General features: G+C 41.1%; 1 long non-coding RNA gene across 1 annotated transcript; it reads left to right on the top strand.

The window, feature by feature from the left end:
- The first annotated feature begins 14,404 nt into the window (after window positions 1–14,404).
- LOC148669050 (uncharacterized) lies at window positions 14,405–20,874 on the top strand. Its single transcript, XR_015936952.1, has 2 exons — window positions 14,405–14,939; window positions 17,530–20,874. It is a non-coding gene; the product is annotated as an uncharacterized LOC148669050 (long non-coding RNA).
- The last annotated feature ends 902 nt before the right edge of the window (window positions 20,875–21,776 follow it).

Below are 21,776 nucleotides of genomic sequence, written 5' to 3'. Positions count from 1 at the left end.
GAGCTCAGCTGTTTTCTGTTCGATTACAATTTTCTTCCCATGAACTGTGTATTCTGATTATGTGTCCTGTTAAAACATAACCAGCCCCTGTATGGCCTGGCAAGGCGCAAGGCAGGTGGACGTTTACTGTGATTATAACGAGGTGCGTACCAGCCCTCGAAATCTGTGGGATACCATCTCTGCCCTTTAGCTATTTCTCTATACGGTTGCTTTAAGTTACCTCCCTTTACATTGGCAGATATGTTCAGAGTAGTTCTACAGTATGTGTCCAATCTAGTCTACCTACATGGTGGTTCATATTAAAAGGAATGACCCCCAAGGGCAGCCCTCCTTGTAACGTGTGACGTGGTTTGGCAATACATACCCAGCACGAGCTCTGATTATTCCTTACTGACAGAAACAACTTTTCTCCCTGATCCCAATGTTGTTCCTGGTCCCCCGTTGGACCCGCTTCTCTTACATCAAACAGCAAAATGGCAAAATACAACATTTTTAGCTGGTTAAATCTGCTTCTCTTGGAGAAGCTCGCCGACAGAGAGTGACGTGGTCCAGCGGTCTTTCCCCTCCAGCCTAACGGCCGATCCAGTGGTCAGCAGCACCTGGAACAGTCCTTCCCAACGGGGCTGCAAGGTGCTTGAAGGAAACCTCTTGACCCAAACCCACTCGCCAGGGAGCAGATCATGTCCTCCTTCTGGTTGTGTCCCCAGGCCTCCAGCACCTGGTCTCTGTCAAGAGCTGTATGTACTGCAACAGACAATCAGTAATTAAACTCAAATTTCCTTTGGTTAAGTCTGGGCTGCCCAGCAGCCTCATGGGCTGCCCTGTGTCCTGACAGCACTAGAGACCATCGTCTCACAGGCCCGAGGAGCCTCCTGTAATTTCTGCAGCCGTTTGCCAGCTTGCACCATCCTGACGTAGGCCTCACCTTCTCTGTCCTGTTCTCCAGACCTTAAGACCGCCTGTCTTCGGCTAGGGCGTTCCCCTTAGCCACCAGTGAATCACTTTTACAATGTCCCTAACATTTCATTTTTAAAGCACAATGTTTTTGCTAAATTTATAATGGTTTTCTGTGGCTGGCAATGGCATTTCTGTAGTTAGCAATCAGCTGACAACTGTATTTACTGCACAGGTGCGCGGATCGGAAAATCCGATAGAAAGAGAGGAGGAGGGCTGGCAGTGTTTGTGAATAACAGATGGTGTAATTCTGGTCACATTACTGTAAAAGAACAGCTTTGCACCCCGGACGTTGAGCTACTAGCAGTTAGCCTGCTGCCATTTTACCTACCTAGGGTGTTCTAGCGTGTTACTGTTGTGTTGGTGTATGTCTCGCCCTCTGCCGACGCAGCCTCAGCGTGTGACACATCATACACACTGTTACAGCTGGACTACACACTCGTCACCCACAAGCCCTGGTCCTGATAACTGGTGATTTTAATCATGCTTCGCTCTCCTCTATTCTGCCTACTTTTAGTCAGTTTGTTAAATGCCCTACTAGACATAATAAGACTTTGGGCTTGTTGTATGTGTCACAGAACCTATACGTGGAATAGAAGGATCCTTATGCATGACCGGAATCCCACAGGACACAGAGTAGCAAAGGGACAAACCAAAAGACAAAATCCAAAGGCTGGGTCGATAAGGGAGGCAGAGGGTCCGGTAACGAGAGAAATCCAAAACAAGCAATGTGAGAGAAGTGTGGAATGGCATGAGGAAGATCTCTGGATACAAGCTGTCTGGCAGCCAACAGAGTGAGGGAGGCCTGGAGAGGGCTTTTCTTTAACAGATTCAATACAGGGTCCACTGTCCATTCACCCCAGACACCCTCTTCATGTCCTCAGCCACCCCATCATGAGATCCCTCCTACTCCTACTCCATCTTCCCCTGCCCTCCTCGGCCTTTCCATCACAGCTGACCAGGTCAGGAGGGAGCTGAGGAGACTCCATGCAGGGAAGGCAGCGGGTCCTGATGGTGTCAGCTCCAGGGTGCTAAAGATCTGCACAGACCAACTGGGTTCAGTGCTGCAGTACATCTTCAACCTGAGCTTGAGATTAGAAAGGGATCCGGTCCTCTGGAAGACATCTTGCCTGGTGCCAGTGCCCAAAAAGGGGCACCCTAAAGTCTTGAATGACTACAGACCAGTGGCACTGACATCACACCTAATGAAAACTCTGGAAAGCCTTGTACTGGACCACCTCAGAACCCTGGTGAGTACAGACCTGGACCCCCTGCAGTTCGCTTACTGGTCACACTTTGGAGTGGAGGATGCAGTCATCTATCTGCTACACAGAGCTAACTCTCACCTGGAGAAGACAGGGAGCATTGTTCTTTGACTTTTCCAGTGCCTTTAACACCATCCATCCACCATTACTGAGAGATAAGCTAAGGGCGGCGCAGGTGGATACTCCCCTGGTGTCCTGGATTATAGACTATCTGACCTGCAGGCCACAGTATGTATGGCTACAGAGCTGTGTGTCTGAACAGGTTGTTAGCAGTACTGGATCTCCACAGGGGACTGTCCTTGCTTCATTCCTGTTCACCTTTTACACCTCTGACTTCAGGTACAACTCTGAGGCATGTCATCTGCAGAAGTTTCAGATGACTCTGCAATTTTGGGGTATATTAGAGAGGGGAGGGAGGAGGAATATAGGAGCTTGATTACCAACTCTGTGGAGTGGTGTCATCTTAACCATCTCCAGCTAAACACCAGCAAGACAAAAGAAATGGTCATGGACTTTCGAAGGAATAAGTCTCCGCTGAATCCTGTTTCCATCCAGGGTGAGGACATAGAGGGGGTGCAGTCCTACAAGTACTTAGGGGAACACCTGGATGATCAGCTGGAGTGGTGTGGTAACACTGACGCCCTGTACAAGAAAGGTCAGAGCCGACTCTATTTTCTTAGGAGGCTCAGGTCCTTTGGTGTGTGTGGAACACTGCTACACATTTTTTATGAATCAGAGGTGGCAGCGGCCATCTTCTACGCTGTTGTGTGCTGGGGCTGCAGCATCATGACTAGAGATGCAAATAGGCTCAATAAACTCACCAAGAAGGCTGGCTCTGTGTTGGGGCTGAGTCTTGACCCCCTGGAGATGGTGGCTGAGAGGAGAATGCTGACCAAGCTCACAGCCATCATGAACAGCACCTCTCATCCGCTTCATGGGACTGTTATTGGGGAGTGGATCACCTTTAGCACCAGACTGCTCCAGCTACAGTGTTCTAGGGAACATTTCCGCAGGTCTTTCCTCCCGGTGGCTGTCAGGATGTATAACACTGTCCTAGGCTAAGACTATTAGCCCTTCATCTGCTCGTCTATGGATAGCATGTTGCTCCATTGTACTTTTTGGACACTCAATCTGTATATACCTATGCATATTTTGCATACACCTATATATTTCTTTTATATTTATGTTGTATTACTGTACGTATTTTAATTTTTTGTCTATTCTGATGTCTGTTTTTGCTTGTTTCTGTTTTCTTGGGCTGGACTGCTGTAACATCAGTTTCCCTTTGGGATCAATAAAGTCTTTATCTATTTATCTCTCTATCTATCTTTATCTCCTCTCTCCCTCTCACTGTATCTCCTGTCCTGTTGTTGGTGTTTATTACATGGAGATTCTGTGTTTTCTTCTTTCAGTGTATCTTCTGACCTCTCTCCCTGGTGAGACTCTTGGCTCTGTTCTGCCTGCTGTGACGGATCACTCCTTAAAAACTCAATAAAGCTCCAAGCATTCAAACTCCTGGTCTGCAGTAATTACTGATCTGTAGTTTATTTCAGTCTTTTAACTGGCTATCATGAGGTTCAGAATTGCAGAAGAGACTCTGAAGAAGTTTTTTAATGACTTTTGTAAATAAACTTTTATATCATCAAGATTATACTGAATTTTAGATTATAATACAGATTTGGCCCACGACTCTACATCTGTTTTGTGAGTCACTGGAGAATATGATGTGGACACGACTTAAACTCTTCAAAATGCAGAATTAGAGATTAAATTTGTCCCTGACCGATCACGTCAAATATTGTGGCCATGTACAGTATTGATGCGCTGATCACTGCTGGGGGCTTTTTGTTAAAGTGTAGTAAGAAGCTACAGTTTTTTAGGGAGTCAAACAAAATCTGTAAAATGATTGAGCTTTATCTTAATTTCCATACTATTAAACCAAGTTCAGGGGAGCGCAGTGGCGCAGTGTTCAGTGTTGCTGCTGCCAGAGCTGTTGCTGGGCCTGTGTGTCCGTCTGTCTTGAGCTGGACTGGCGTCCTGCCATGGGGTGCCCTGCCTGGGGCCCTTTCTTGCTGAAACAGGCTTGGCTGCACCCACAGCCCTGGACTGGATAAAGCAGACTGCAAATGGATGGATGAAACAAGTAACATGTTTTTTTTCTTTTTTAATGTAGTTTAATATTGTACTGTAGGAAAAAAAATATTGAAATTAAAGTTGCTTGTATATTTTTAATTTGTGATTCATAGTTTTTATTGCAGTAAAAGCATCACATGGAACGTGAGACTGGGCTCTTGTGGTGCTGCGGCCCTGGACCACTAGGTGTCGCTGTGCCCAAACCCTGTCTTTTTAAAGTCTTTACAGGACAATCTTGATTATAGTTTAAACAATAACCGTGCAGCTCTTTAAGAGTTTTAAGATGCGGCAATCTTTTTTTCTTTGCATTTAGATATGTGAAACAAGCACATTTATTTGAAAGGAATCGCATTAACACTTGGTAAAAATCTTAAATTCAGCCCAGAGCCGGACACCGGGGTAAAGTTAGCTTGAAGTTCGAAAACAATTTTGGCACGCTTGTAGCGTTTACACAAAACCTCTTAGAGTTGCGAGAATACTTCCTTTGTGTATAAAATATATTGTGAATGCTTTCTCAGCATTTACTTTTAGTTTTTATGACATTTTTTTGACCAAGCACGAATATTCTTTTGTCGATATCTTCGCAGTGGAAGCACAGAACACCTTCAAACCAAATGCATTTTAAAGACCACGACTTGTGGATATTTTCACAGCCTTTACATCAAACTATCAGTGAGCTAATTATCTTTTTTAAAACCTCTGGTTTTTCACTGATGCTTAATTACGCACTAACTGTAACTCCGGGGGACCGCTGTGTACAGACGTTCACAACGCGAGAAATACTGTTCAACACAGCTTTGTGCGAAAAACCCGTATATGACCTTAGAAAGCAGAACAGCCCTGTCTCCAATTACCCAGACTGTAAGCACGGGAATAAAGCTTTGTTTGATTTCTGAAACCCTTCCTTTACGCCCTGTTTTCATTCAGGTAAGGGTCAACTATATTGACAATACTACTGACAGCAGGAAGATGAAAATATTCCTTACTCAGCAGCTTATTAAAAACAGGGGTTAGGGGTATTCTGTTCAGAAACCATTAGCATTTAAACCACAGCAGCCACAATGCTGCACGTAAGTGTTTTGCACACTAAGCAGGTCCTCTGACTTTTCCCAGCTTTGTTTTGGGTTGTGGAACCTTTCTTTATTTGTTTATGATTTTTTGAAGATAACACTACAGGTAATACACTGGGACAGGTGGGTCGTCTTCATGGCTCAATAGAATTTCAAATACAACAGCCACAGTGCTGCAACCAGGTGTTTTACACACCAGACAGCTCCCCTAACCTTATACAACCTCGCTTTGAGTTGTGGAACATTTCTTTCAAATCACTTGGGTTCATCAATCATTTGATCATTTTTCAGCATGGAATAAACCTATTACTTATGAACTTGAACTTGAACTTGAACTTTATTGCCATATGTAACCGGTACTGGTACAATGGAATTCTTACTTACAGAAAGTCTCTCGATTGTAAAACAAGTGTAAAAAACAAAACAAAGTGCAAGCAGTGCATCAAGACAATGTACAAACAAACAATAGACAATGTGCAAGTAAACATGTAGACAGTTTGAATGTAAACAATACAGACGTGTAAACAATGACTGGAGATGTGCAATAGATAAGAAATCATAAAGAGGTAGATGGTGTAGGTGTGGTCCGAATGGGATGGCTAAATGTGTTCGCCAGTCTCACTGCGTGTGGATAGAAGCTATTGAAGAATCTAGTGGTAAGTGTCCGTATGCTCTTATATCTCTTGCCTGAGGGCAGTGGGGTGAAGAGCTCATGCCCGGGGTGGTGACTGTCCTCTGTGATGGCCAGAGATTGTTCCTTAGAGATTACCATCTGCTGATAAGATATGATCACTATATTGACCATATACAATTTCTTGCAAAAGGAATTCATATTTTGCATATACCGATCCCCCCGGAGTCCCAAGTGATTCTGGTTTTGGTAAGCTAAAGGACAATGAGCTTCACGATACCAGTATGAATAATGTTGTTCAGGTTGATTCTGTTGGTTCTGTCACGAATCTCCTTCACGCAGGCAAGCGCTCCCCCATTCCCTCGAGCTCTCCCCATACCAAACGTGCACGCGTCAATCAGTCCTCTACTTAAACCCTCATCTGTCCCCCGGTCATTGCTCACGATTGAGATTCTCTCCAGGAGCTTACCTACTAACTACGCCTTTGCCTTACTATGACTTCTCCCCTGGACCTCGACCCCACTTTTCCGACTACCGCTTTAGCCACTCGATTTTGTACCTTCGCCTGTTTTACGCTTTCTCGGATCCTGACCCCAGCCTGTCTCTTTGTTTACGCCTCTGCCTTCTGAATCCACACCGACGCAACTTCTACGCCTTCCCGGACTCCGACCCCTGCCAGTCCCTCGACTACGCCTTCGCCTGTCGATTCTGTGTGACAGGTTCTGAGTGTCTTGGTTACATCCGTTTGTGTGTATAGATGAAAAAGCTATTAAAGAGCACCCCCACACCCCCCACCCATCTCGCTGGAAGTTGCCATGTTAAAAAAATAATAAAAAGATAATTAAAGTTGCACACAACAAAGCATGACTGTGAAAGGTCAGGAGGCCTGCCTAGTGAGCACAACACTTGATTACAGTCAAAAAATCATTAAAAAATAAAGAAATGTTCCACAACTCAAAGCAAGGTTGTATGAGGTTAGGGGAGCTGTCTGGTGTGTAAAACACCTGGTTGCAGGACTGTGGCTGTTGTATTTGAAATGCTATTGAGCCATGAAGACGACCCACCTATCCCAGTGTATTACCTGTAGTATCTTCAAAAAATCATAAACAAATAAAGAAAGGTTCCACAACCCAAAACAAAGCTCGGAAAAGTCAGAGGACCTGCTAAGTGTGCAAAACACTTACGTGCCATGGATATTTTATACACTCAATACTTTTCATGCTCTTTTGCCTTTTCCTTCACATACGGAAAAAGTTCAAGGTGTAGGTGTTTCGTGTAGGTGTGGTTGCTGTGCTCCACACCTACACGAAAGCACATGTAACAGTACAGGACACACAGTGAGGAATTCGCAAAGCTTTCAGCTTTCAGCTCAGTGCGGAGTCCAGAGGGAGGACTCGCTCGCTGAATGATCTCTCAAGAAATCCCTAGCGAGATTCAACAAGTGTTTTCTTCAACAGCCACGACACGTCTGATGACCTCTGGATTTCCTGAATATGACATAAAATTAGTTCAAATCATTTGGTAGTTAACAGAGCTAAATGCTTTAGAGGTACATTTAAAACAGCAGAGCAACACCATAGCACTTCGAGTGTGCCTGAATTTAATTGTGTAAATCTGGCTCTCTATGAACATGAGCAAAGAGTTCTCACTCAACAGAAGACTGTGATGTGAGCACAGTAATATAAAGCACCTGGAGATGCCGGGATCTCATACATGCAAAGCAGGCCTTCTATCACTGAGCTATATCCCCAACAGACCTATCAATGGAACTGACTTAGAGATGTGCTGATGCTCTCTGATCACAATCCACCACTCACGAAGAATGCCTGCAGTTTCCTGCTTCCGCGTTTCCTTTACTACAGAGTAAATTCATAGGAATGAAGAAATAAGGAAGGAAAAATAATCGCATCGAAACTTCCAGAGTCTGGGTAAAAATGAATCTGTTATTTTTATATCCAGTCACACCGGCGACGATGATTGATTTATCGATGAGGGATTGCTTTTTTGCCTCCTCACTCGACTACCTTGATTAAACTACGCATAGAACAACAGCAGTACAGATGATTTTCATGGACCGACTTGTTTTGTACAACTCGAGTGATAAAGTCCTGTCTGCAAATATTGTAGAAGAACGAAAAAGGGCGAAACAATGCTCCAACCACAGGAATGGTAACAGGAAGGATCATGTTATTTAATATGTCCTTTGGAGATGCCTTGTCAACGCACACAGGCGTTAGAGCTGGACAAATAATTTACAGTGGTGTTTGTAAACAATCATGGAACATGTTACTTCTAAACCAGGAAGAAAGGAACAGACTTAAACTTTAAGAGACAGAAAAGACACCTTTAAAATGACATCACAACAAAAGAGCGGAGTCTTGAGTGAATCAAATTAGTTTGCATTGGACGTCTGTCTCTTCATAAATTTGTAGGTGAGAGGGAGGATTGTGGAATTTCGCAGGTGTTTCTCAGAAGTGCGTTGGTGGTATAGGTGCCTTCTAAATAATTGAGCCGGGTTTGAATCCCGGTAAGTGCATCCCCAAATCTTTTCAAGAAAATCTGTGATCCGGTAACATCTTTTGAAACTAGCATTCAAGGTAGGATACGTGTTCTTAAACACCAAAACACTCAATAAGGAAGAAGCAGATCTCTGTACACAAAACGGCAGTGCGATCTTAGAATTCCTGTCTTCTTGACAGATTCAGACTCTTTCATAGTGGTCATTGCTCGCCAAATAACTTTGCAGCTGAGGAAGAGCACCACGGAAAATACCCAACACAACCAGTGAGCGTGTTGGTTGCTCTAGCTCTTAATCCAAGGAGCTGTTTTTTTTTTCCTCGCAATAATCATTATTAATCCGAAACAGCAGCACAACTGGTTGCATTTGTGATTGTGATAAAAGATCTAAATGGGGAATTGAATCTGTTTCTTGATGTTGTTCCTGTGGTTGCGTTGGTTACAAAGCTGAATGTTTTTCCATGTTCTGCTAGAGTATCCACTGGCTTGCCTTTATCAGCTGTCTTGGAAAGATAAGCTGTGCTTCGTCTCAGGAAAAATCATCAGTACTTTCATTTTATTCTGTGCGTATGGCCGTTATTTAAAGTATATAAAAATCATGAGTTCATAGATTTATCCAAATATCAACGGCACCTTGTAAACCTGTGGTAATAATTCCTTCAATCTAATAGTTTCACTCCAGGGAAAAGGCAGGGAAACATAGAGAGTTCTTATTTAAAGACAACATCCGTATTAGATTGCATGTCAGCAGGCATCACTCAGAATTCCTAATATGATTTTGAATTCAGTTTTGCAGTTCTTTAGTGTTTTACTACTTTCAGGGAGTCCTTTATTGACCTTGCTGAAGCAGAGAAGCGACATAATCACAAATGTGACCAGTTTTTTTGCTGTTTCTGGTTATTAATGATTATTAATAATGATTATTATTTTGTATTTTGATTAGTATTTTTCGTAGCGTTCTTCCTCAGCTTTTAAGTTATTTGGTGAGCAAGAACCACTGAGAACGAGTCTGAATCAATCAAGAACACATACGGTACTGCTGTCCTGTGTACAACTGCTTCGTCCTAATTGAGCTTTTTAGTGTTGAAGAAGATGTTTCTAATTTCGATTGCTGGTTTCAGAGGATGTGCTGCAAGATCACAGATTAATTTGAAAAAATTTGGAGATGCATTGGCTGGGATTCAAACCTGGCTCAATTGCATGAAAGCACCTATACTCAGCAATGTGAGGAAAGGAGAGGAGACCAGAGGTAGCGTGGCTGAATGGTCTAATATGCTGGATTTTAGGCTCCACTCTCTCAGGAGCGTGTGTTTAAATTCCACTACTACCCAATGTTTTAAGACCTTACTTCCTGTGATTTGTAATATGGTCAGTAAAAGCACTTTATGTAAGTATCTCTTATGTCAGCGCTACAAGTCACTTACTGCTCCACAAGTCCGGGGTTCAATCCCCGGCATCTTCAGGTGTTTTATATTACTGTAATCACATCTCAATCTTCTGTTGAGTGAGAACTCTTTGCTCGTGTTCATAGAGAGCCAGGTTTACCTTTTGAATCTTACCCGGGATTTCCTGAGAGATCATTCAGCGAGCGAGTCCTCCCTCTGGACTCCGCACTGAGCTGAAAGCTGCACGAATTCCTCACTGCGTGTCCTGTACTGTTACAGGTGGTCCAGCGTAAATGTGCAGCACAGTGACATGAACACCTTGAACTTTTTCTGTATGTGAAGGAAAATGCAAAAGAGCATGAAAAGTATTGATCATATAAAATATCCATGGTACAACTCAAGAAAAAACTGAAGCCCAAAACAACGACTTTTGATGATTACAAGAGATTCAAGAAACACAACCGTCCGCAGATGGATTTGGATCCTGAACGCTTAAGTTAAAAGAACAAAAGCGAAGTAAACTCTCTTCATTGTCTTATAGTTTATCAAATAAAACAATTTCTTACTTTCTTAATAATTTCTTACTATAGATAGATGATTTATTGAATTTTAACAAAATCACAATTACAAACATTTGGGGTTAAACTGTTATTCACATTCTCTAATAAAGAGAAACGTTAGTGTTTTCCAGTGTGTGAGTCAAAAAATGTGTCAAAAAATAACAAATAAAAGTTATATGAATTGAACTGTTCTACTTTTTAGGCTTGCATAGTCTTATTGATATTTCAGTTAAATCTTTTCTTCTGTAGTAATTTCAGTTGATATTATATTAATCCTGATTTACAATTTTTGGACATGGTTCATCTTAAATAATTTGTAATACAATTTTCAGTTTTGGAAAATTGCGCCCAGAAGCTACTAAAACTGGTAATGTTTTCATAATGTGTAATGTAATAGTAGCATTTGGGTGGAAAACAAAGAGTATTTCTTGGTATGAATCCCAAAACTTCAGATAAAGCTGTCAATACATCATAGATTTCTACTCCATCAATATCAGCAGTGTTATCACTACCGAATGCTAAATATAGATCCTGGCAATACTTTGTGAGATCTTCAAAAGAAAATCCAAAATTCTACTGAAGCAATCAAATTTATATGTTTCTTTTCGATCCAGAAGAGGATCGTTCCTCTCAAAACTCAAAACATGCCTGTCTTTTCTTTTTTTCAAGGACAAATGGATTATTGAGGTGTAAAGATGGGTTCAAAAACCAAAATCATCTGCTATTGCTGCTGTTTCTTTGATAGTTTCATCAAATCCTTCAACTGATAATCAATATCAAGGAATAATATCATACAAATTGTGGTTTTCTGTTAATTGCCAATTTTATTGTAATTACATCTTCATTTACAGATGTCTTGCATGTATCACAAGGTATAATAGTCGCCGTGCATCCTCAGCATCCTTTGTGACAAAAGTACAAAATAACAACATTTATGGTTACTTCTATATTAAAATGAAGGTAAATATACCAAGATATTAAAATACAATTGTACAGTGCTAACCTAATAATGCCTGTGAAGTTTTCCAACACATTTGAACTGTAATTCTGAAATATTATATCTGAGAATGCAAAGAGAGTACAAAGATCAAATTCAATCAGTGAAAATACAACAGTAGTTCACTAAACTAAGTTTCTTCCCTGAAATGATTTGTTTGCGAAGCACCAAGCACCCTTGAATGGATGACGGAAATCAAATATACAGATGGATTGAGAGTGTGCTTTCCAACTTTTGTGTAATATTTTCCTTTGTCTTCACAATCTGGATAATATTAAAAGGAGTAATGTCAGTGTAAAACAGCATTCCTTCTTGGGGAACAACGGTTGTGTTCCATATTTCTAATTATTTTGGTTTCAAGATCGCAATTTAGTGTGAAACATAAAAGCCAGCTGGAAAATCTGTTACACGTCATTTACAATGGCCTTTCAACTAATAGCCCGTGCAGGGATCAAACCCCAGCTGTTGGTACGAGTTTCGTAAGGCTCTGCAACATGCAGATGAGAAACTAACCTCTGCTTCTTCATTATATACACAGCGAGCTATATTTACGAGCTTACTGCCCCCTACAGGCTCTGTATTTGATTGTGGTACAAGACCGCCTGTGGAGAAATGAAGTGAGGAGGGTGTGTTCATTAAAAGGCTCAGCGTCCCTGGGAGGGCTCAAAACACCACCTTTTTGGTTAACACCCGAGCCACAAAGACTCATGTACAGCTTAACACGTCTCGGTCTCAGTGCAAGTGATACACTCCGTAAAAGTTTTGGAGATCCATTTGTTTTTAAAGGAAAATCACCAACAGCGGCCGAAATTTATTGGAGTTTTTTCATTCTATACTGCGATTTCTGAAGGGTACCCTGTGAAAATACGAATTTGACGAGAAGGGATGGACATATAAGGTCAGAAGGCTGGGGAATTGGACCTTATGGTGAAGGCTGCAGGTTCAGCAGCAGAACCTGTTCAGTATCAGTTGACTCCCATGTACTTAAAACACTCAGACGTGCTACCGTTGCACCATGGGGTACTTAATGAAAAAAAAAAAACAATCAATGTTCCTGGATCTGTTGTCGAGAACAATACCTGCTCAAGAGCTGCGCAGCAAGAATAAAATGTGGTCTGGGAAGAAGAAAGTCATTTTGGAAGAGCGGCGCACCTCACAAGAGGGAAAAAAAATTCGCGACGCTGATGGGGGCTTAAAAGTAGCCCCCGTGATCTCGTGGCGCAACGGAAGCGCGTCTGACTTCATATCAAAAGGCTGCGTGTTCAAATCACGTCGAGGTTTTTCAGGTTCTGTTTGTGCTGAACACAGAATTCACACCATGTAGTTGAGTTCTATCTGTACACCACATAGATAATCTACACAAAATAGAGTAATAAAGATCACGCATTTAGGAGCTCACGCAGCGAATACCCTTGAATACAACATGTGAACACAACTCACATCTGCTAAACATCACCTCCGTCTTTAGGGACAGCTACATCAGAGATTGGAATCCTGGAGGTTTCAGATCTCCACTGTTTTATTACAGAGTAAAACAAACCTAAAAGTTGGAGATTTTAAGGACACTTGTGTTTTGTTAAAAAGTGTCTTAAACCTGAAAATGTAATTTGAAAAAAAAAAACAGCTATTGGACATTAGCTGGTGCTTTTTGTAACGATTTGCTATTTCATGCTGGAAAACAAAGAAAACAGACCCAACGTTCGCTTTCAGGTCCGGTTCATTAAATAATCTATTACTGAAGAGCCTGATTAAAATTTACACGAACCAGCTAGAAGTCGAACCTACAATCTTATGATTCGAAATCAGATGCGTTATTTATTAAAACTCTAGTATATCACATAACCTGAATTCCCCCGTAGTGTGCTCAGCGCCGCTACTAGTAATACACCGCTCCGTCTAAAATTTCAAAGTGAGAAACGTGTTTTCTGAATTTTTATGAGTTTTAAAATATAATCTCTTTAAATCAGACAAAGGGTTTATGTTTTGCACTGAAATTCCGATTGATTGAGAATTCAAAGAAAGACTGTTTTCTTCCACAATACCGTGAAATTATCACATCCACCAGACTCTCCAAGTTCTCCAGACCTTGCTGGGTGAGCATTTGCTCCGGTAAATAAGGTCACCTATCGTGTTAAATCATTTCTTCTCAACACAACAGTTCCTGGTGCACGTTTTCTCTATGAAAAAATACATTTTTCCCCTTGCACGATTTCTCGTTTTTTTTATCAAAGCGTACAGAAAGAAGATAAAAGTAGAAACAGTGTCACAAAAGAACTCTGTCGCTGTTGGGATATGTCAGACGCATTGAACATATAAAATGCTAGATAAAAGCCATTTTCACTTCGTTTCTCAGTGTCGGGGCTGCTACAGTACATCAGGAAAAGTAAGTATATGCTCAGTAGAGGGGTTGTCATATTTTGTCTGTTAATCAAACATAAACAACAATTAGGGACAATGGACAAATTCAAACAATTTGTGAAATATGAAATAGAAATCCTGCTTATCAGTGCAGAAGAAATACTGCCAGTTGGCAAGAAACGACAGCATTTTTTTTCTTTAAACAAAAACCTGCATAGGGAGATCAAAATCCACTTGAAAAAATCCACTTGAGACGTTTTCGTTGGGGAGGAGGGTTGTGGAAGGGCAAAAAAGTAAATCTGTTCCGTCACGAACGGCGAAGGTCGCAGGTGATTCACTCCTCTTGACTAGGTGGCGCTAGGAGGTGCAGAGAAGTTTATATCCGGTTGAAGAAACTCCTCTTTCTCAGCTCTGCTTCTCGATTGTTTTGAAGCTGCGACCGCGCAAACGAATGACGTCATTATATTGCGCGACCCTGCATGTATTTCACCCACGTGTGGGTTGACTGAATCATTTTCTTTAGATGTTGTTGTTTTTCTTTAAAATAACTTCAGGTTCTGAATACGTAACGTCTTGTCGACTGTGTTTATGCTTGAACAGAGCACAGCCCTGACAACAGGATCTGTGAAGAATAAAAAATAAGTTGTTCTGTTTAAACTCCGGAAGTCAGCCTTTGTTTCTGACCGACTCTGAAGAAGGATGGCGGAGTGCTTGTTAAATCTGCAAACCAAGCTTGCCTCTTTCATGCACGTTTTGCTCAAATCGTTCGTGTATGAAGTGTCAGAAGTTTTTGGAAACAGGATGTCTGACTCTGAGAACGCGTTTCAAGACAAACTCCTCAGCGTCTCCCAGATCCTGGTGAGACGGGCCGTGTTTAAAATCACACAGTGTGTGGAGGACAGTGTCGGGAGTGAAATGGCGCAGCTGAAGAAGGAAAACGAGAGCCTGAAGTGGAGATTGCAGCTGTGGGAGAAGGAGTTGGGAGGAGGAGGAGATCAGTGTACCCAGACGCTTCCCTGTGTAGTGACTGCAGGAATAAAAGAAGAAATGGACATGAAACGATTGTCAGGTCAGTGTGGTGACTTGTATGAAGTCAGAGTGTGTGTTTGTTAAAAACCAGTGTCTATAACTAACTCACTGCTGAGATTTTTTAAATAACAAACTTTATTTTAAAGAAAACATCTCACAATAGTAAACATTCTCATTATCAGTACGCGTTCTAACAAAGTATCAAACTGTCATCAAATAAACTTTCCGAAAGAGGTGAGAATATAGTGGAGAGATGCAGAGTGACGTGGGAAAGACATGTGTGTGCAATGGGATTCTTTATTGGAAACTGAACTGTTTTGTCCGGTTACGGTGCTGAAAACACCTTGTTCAGATTCAACAGTTGTTTCACTGAATCAATTTGTAATCATTAGGAAACAACATTTATTAATATTGTATTTACATTGTATTGGTCTAGATTTTTATATGTCTATGTCTACTAATGATTGTGTATATAAAAATATTTTAATTAGTTTAAGTATTACAGTCCTCCAGGGTCTGTGTCTGTGTCTGAAATATTAATCCAGTATGTCTGTATTAACCCCCCTCTCTCTCAGTGCAGTGTTAATGTACAGGAGTGTCTAGTCATTGTGTCTGTTTTAACCCCCTTCTATCAGTGCAGTGTTGATGTACTGTAGTGTCCAGTCAGTGTGTCTATATTAACCCCTCTCTCTCTCAGTGCAAAGTACTGTTAAAGTACTGTAGTGTCCAGGCAGTCTGTCTGTATTCACCCCTCTCTCTCAGTGTAGTGTTAATGTACTGTAGTGTCCAGTCAGTGTTAACACCTATCTCTCAGTGCAGTGTTGATGTACTGTAGTGTCCAGTCAGTGTGTCTATATTAACCCCTCTCTCTCTCAGTGCAATGTTAATGTACTGTAGTGTGCAGTCAATGCTTCTGTACTCACCCCCTCTCTCAGTGCAGTCTTTATGTCCTGTTGTGTCCAGTCAGTGTCTGTATTAACCCCTCTCTCTCAGTGCAGTGTTCAAGTACTGTAGTGTCCAGTCAGTTTGTCTGTATTAACCCCTCTCTCTGTGCAGAATTAATGTACTGTAGTGTCCAGTCAGTGTGTCTATATTAACCCCTCTCTCTCTCAGTGCAAAGTACTGTTAAAGTACTGTAGTGTCCAGTCAGTGTGTCTGTATAAACTCCTTTCAGTGCAGTGCTGATATGCTGCAGTGTCCAGTTGGTATGTATCTATTAACCCCTTTCTCTCAGTGCAGTGTTAATGTACTGTTATGTCCAGTCAGTGTGTCTGTATTTACCCCTCTCTGTCAGTGCAGTGTTAATATGCTTTTATTTCCAGTTTGTTGTCTGTTTAAACCCTCTCTCTCAGTGTAGTGTTAATGTACTGTAGTGTCCAGTCAATGTGTCTGTATTAACCACTCTCTTTCTATCTGCAGTGTTAATGTAAATGTAATGTAATTATGATATTATTACAGTAGACTTACTTTTTACATGGTAGTTAGGTTTCTGACAAAGCTAAATCAGAACACCCCCTTATACCAACTTATTCCGCTATGTTTAAACAACCCAAATTGATTGTGGGTGTACTAGTATGTGTGTGTAGTTTAAAGTTTTTAAGATCACATGGCCTCAGTTATCACTACTATGCTGATGATACTCAAATATAAATCCATACCAAACCTGACGTTGATGTGGATGTATTTAGTTGTATCTCCGATATAAAATCTTGGATGATTCAAAATGTCCTTCATCTTAACTGTGACAAGACTGAAGTCATGCTTATTGGCACCACCCATCAACTTTATAAAACCAGTGCTGTAACCCTATCTGTAGATGGTCTTGTACTTGAGCTTCAGTCTATATTGGAAACACTTGAGGATGATATTTGATGTTCGACCCACATGTGCAGCATGTTGTCTGAACATCTTTCATTCCCCTCAGAAATATTGCTTGACTATGCCCTATGTTATCACTAACTGTGGCTGAAAAGTGTTGTCTAATCTTGAATCGAATACTGTAAAGCTCTACTCTCTTCTAAATCCACATTGAACAAACTCCAGTATGTCCAAAATTTGGCAGCCAGAATCCTGACCAGGTCTAGTGCAAGTGTTCAGATTACTCCTATTCTGGAGTCCTTGCACTGGCTTCCTGTCAAGTTTCTTATCGACTGAACAATCCTCCTGCTCGCCTATAAGGCTCTCCATGGCTTGACACCTCAGTACCTGTCTGAGTTATCGCCCTACTCCCCACCTCCCAACCTTCGCTCTTCTAATTGTGTACAACTATTTGTCCCCCAGTCCTTCTACACCCTATGGGTGACATGGCCTTCTCCTGTTATGCCCCCAAGCTCTGGAACTCTCTCCCTAAGGATATCGGAGAGTCATCTTCTCTAAACTTCTTCAAATCCAGACTCAAAACCTTCTTCTTCAGAAGAGCCTTTATTTAACTGTTCTTTACCCTTCTGCTCCTACTGGACTTAGTACCACCATCTACTGTTTCCTTTAACTGTGCATTCTCACCGTGCTTATATTGTGTATTTTTTGTTGTTGGCCTTTTTTAAAGTGCTTTGAGAAGCCACCTTTTAAAGTGCTATATAAAATAAAGTTTATTATTATAAAGGTCTCGTCCTCTTGTCCTGTGCTTACAGGCTCAGAGGCCAGTGCTCTCTCTGACGCTGGGGACAGGGCTCCTCTTGAACAGCAGCGCAGTGAGGAGGAGTGGGTCTCCATTCTGATACAGGAGACAGAGCTCACTGCTGCAGAAGGGAAAGAGACAGTAAGTGAGCAGCACACAGAGAGGAGACAGAGTGTCAAGGATCTGGACTCTGTGCCCATGATGAAGACAGAGCCTGAGAGTGAGACATCTGGGCTCTTAGTATGTGATAATTTTACAGAGAAGATTAATAATCTGGACACGAACAATATTACACAAGGTTGTAATGAACTGGGCTGTGTCTCTGTACAAGAGCACAGTAAAGAACTGGATGTTTTAAATCTCACAGAACAGGACACAGAGCCCCAGTTGATTGACCCTGAAGAGCAGCAGACTGATGTACCTGGTGAAGAGAACAGTACTGAGTCACAGCACACAGAGAAGAGTCAGTACAGGGAGGAGCAACAGCAGCTCCTACAGGGCTTGATAATTAGGCATTGTTCTGTTCAAGTGGAGAGACTGTCATTGCAGAGTCTCAAACAATCATATGATCCCTTTGTATCTAATGACTTTACACACAGGTTTAATAATCTGATTACTGAGAAAATTGTTGAAAGTTTTAATGAACTGGAGACTATGTCTGTTCTTGGGCAAAGAGAGGAACAACTGAATGAACTGGACGGTTTAAGTCTCAGAGAGCTGAAGAAGGAGCCCCAGATGATTCACACTGCTGAGAAGCACACTGAGGGACATGGTGGAGAAAACAGATCTCAGTTTCAGCACAAAGAGCAAGACCATTCCATGGAGCATTGGCAGAATAAGAGTCCCCAGCATGATCAGGGGATGAGGAAGAATCAGTCAAGGCCTTGCTCAGATGGAGTGGATAAACTGCCATTATGGCACAGGGAGAAGCAGCGTTTCTGTCATTCTAGTATTTCAAAACCCTACCAGCACATTCACACAGGAGCGAGACCATTCAGCTGCAGTCAGTGTGAGAAGAGTTTTATTCAGTCAAGTGACTTAAAAAGACACCAGCGTATTCACACAGGAGAGAGACCATTCAGCTGCAGTCAGTGTGGGAGGAGTTTTAGTTGGTCAAGTAGCTTAATAGCCCACCAGCGCATTCACAGAGGAGAGAGACCATTCAGCTGCAGTCAGTGTGGGAAGAGTTTTAGTCAGTCAAGTACCTTAATAGCCCACCAGCGCATTCACACAGGAGAGAGACCATTCAGCTGTTGTCAGTGTGGGAAGAGTTTTAGTCAGTCAAGTAACTTAATAGCCCACCAGCGCATTCACACAGGAGAGAGACCATTCAGCTGCAGCCAGTGTGGGAAGAGTTTTAGTCACTCACACCTCTTAAAACTACATCAGCGCATTCACACAAGAGAGAGACCATTCAACTACAGTCAGTGTGGGAAGAGTTTTATCCAGTTAGGTGACTTAAAAACATCAATTTAGTCACCAGGTTTTTTATTTAATCATAGTCTTAGTCAAGTCAAGGTAGATATGTAGGTAGATGCGTCAGCATGTGACATCCGAAGAAGGCTTCACAGCCAAAACATTTAATTTCTTCCCTTTTCAGCATGGAACAAAACTTTACTTGTTCCCAAAATGTCTATTAGTCATAGTCACTTTGAAGTCACCCACTTTTGAGTTCATCTGGTCAGTTAAATTTTGACTATACTCTTATTTACAGTTGACTAAAACAGAAATAGTTCTTGTCATGGAGTTTAATTTATGTGGATAAGAGAGGATATATATCAAATACAATAAATATTTATGCAATAAGGGGTAAATAATAAAGAATTAGATACTGTATGAATCTCTTTTAATAGGAAAATCTATTTTGGCACCATTTGTAATAATTCCATATATATATTTTTTTTCCAATGCAACTGTTTTTTTAAACAAGACAGGACAAGCAATATATACAGTGCCTTCAGAAAGTATTCATGCCCCATTGTTTATTTCTCCTTCTGCTGTGTTGCAAAGTCAAATTATTTAAATGTTTTTTTCCACTCCTGTAGAAGCAATTCTCTATAATGTTAAAATGAAATTAAGTATTTATAATTCTGAAGACATATTTAAAATAAAAATGGAAAATTACTTAATTGATAAGTATTCACCCCCTTTGTTTTAACAACCTAATTTGGGTCAATTATCTTGAGAGATCACACTAAATACGTTGACAAGGTACACCTGTGTTCATTTCAAATTCACCAGTGTTCAATTGCTTGATTGCACAGTAAATATCACTGTCAGGTCTCGCAACTGAAACAGCAGATCAGATCAGTCCTGCTGTCATGAAGACTGAGGAGCTGCCTTTGGAACTTTGAGATGAAGTTGTTAGGATGAAAAAACCTGGAGAAGGTTATAAAAAGATTGGCAAAGTTTTGAACCTTCCTAGAAGCACCGTTAAAAACCCATTGTAACAAAATAGGAAAAACATGGCACAACCCAGACACTACTAAGATCAGGCCCTCCTACCAAATTGAGCAACCGGACAAGAATGGTGATTGTCAGAAAAGTGACCAAGAGTCACTGATAGTTGCAGAGCTCTTTGGCTGAAATGGGAGAAACTGTGCAGACATGAAAAATCTCTTCAGCAGTTTACAGATTCGGTCTCTTTGGGAGAGTGGCTAGAAGGAAGCCGCTTCTGAAAAGGCCAACATTAAGTTATGCTTTGAGTTTGCTAGAAGCCATGTGACAGAAGCTGAAAGATATACTTGTATTTTAATAAAATAAATATTATGAATCAGGAAAGCAGTTTTTCTGTTTTTCTCCTCCTGTCACTGTCAGCGAGCACAAGAAGACTGGAACAACGTAAGACAGGGAAAAAAATGCTTGTGGTAGGAGGGGGATTTGAGCTCCTTTTAGAGACCAGAACACCTAAATGAGCTGGAAAGACACAAGTCCTTGAGTCTGGCGCCATTGAGCACTTGGCCAGCTGCATGAGTGATACAGGGAGCTGTGCTGAATACACCAGTAAACTGAACTAAACTGAGGTTCCTCCCTGAAACACATTGCTGGAGAAGCACCAAGTTGCCTATTGTATCCTACACGGATCACAGAAATCAAATATATGGACCATTCGGAGTGTGTTTCCCAACTTTAGCATAATATTTTCCTTCACTGATGCCTTGGAGGAACAGAAACAACAGATTGTCTTCACAACCTTGGTTTCCTAATAAGGAATGAGGTCAGTGTAAGACAGTTTTTCTCTTTGGGGAACTGAGGTTGTGTTCCAGTTTTCCAGTTTAATTTCAAGATGGTCTGTGATGTGATGTGTAAAATATTAAAGTATAAAAAGAATAAAAAATAAAAGCATAAAAAGGCTAAATTTGTTGAAACAATACTGTTTCTTACTTTGATAAGTTACGTTTTTTTAACTAACTTTATTGTAAAGACTATTATTAAAATAATTTTAAAAAGCTCAAATTCGCATACTGGTATCTAGAAAGTGCAAAGCAGTCTAGCCCTTATACAACTTTCTGTGCTCACTGAATAGATCTTGAAACAATATAGTGGGTAGTCTATTATATTGTGGCAATAATAACCCTGTTTTGAAACCAGGTCTTGACAACATAAATTTCACGGAATTGATCTGCTGCCACATGTAATCGACTTTACAGTTTACACAGATGAGCACTACCCGAGCTTATTGGGACCGACATATTTCAAGCCAAAACGTAAAGGTCAGGGACTGTAGTATTTAATTTGAAGCGGAAATGTCAGTTTTCTTTAGGGGGACTGGCTTGAGACTTTTACTCATTGTGCTGTTCGGGTGTTCTTATTTAAAGTCGTATCCTTTACATCCTTGAATATTTGGCACCACAATGGTACCTTGAAGAACATGATAATGAACGTATTTGATTAAAATGAATTTCTTTCCTTTTTTGCGTAGATAATCCCAAGAGTGCATTCAACATATTCGCACCATTCACTAGGACTTAGAAAAACCCAGAGCCAATCTTCCCACATTATAAGTTGTTATTGCAAGAGAATACAGATTGATCAGTTCAAAACTGTTATTATTATTATTATTATTCATAGCGTCAAAGACTTCTTTATTAGCATTTTTTCTATACCAAAAAAAAATTCAAGGTGTTCTTCTCGTTGTACTCCACCTAGATAATCTAAACAAAATCGAATGTCATAGTACAGGCTCGCACAGTGAGAATTCTTGAAGAATAAAACCACATTGCACATCTTCGGAACATCATGTCCAAGTTTAGTAACCGC

Source organism: Lepisosteus platostomus, chromosome 5, assembly GCF_059453375.1.
Source record: "Lepisosteus platostomus isolate fLepPlt1 chromosome 5, fLepPlt1.hap1, whole genome shotgun sequence".
Lineage (NCBI taxonomy): Eukaryota > Metazoa > Chordata > Actinopteri > Semionotiformes > Lepisosteidae > Lepisosteus > Lepisosteus platostomus.
This window is presented reverse-complemented; position numbering and strand designations above follow the sequence as displayed.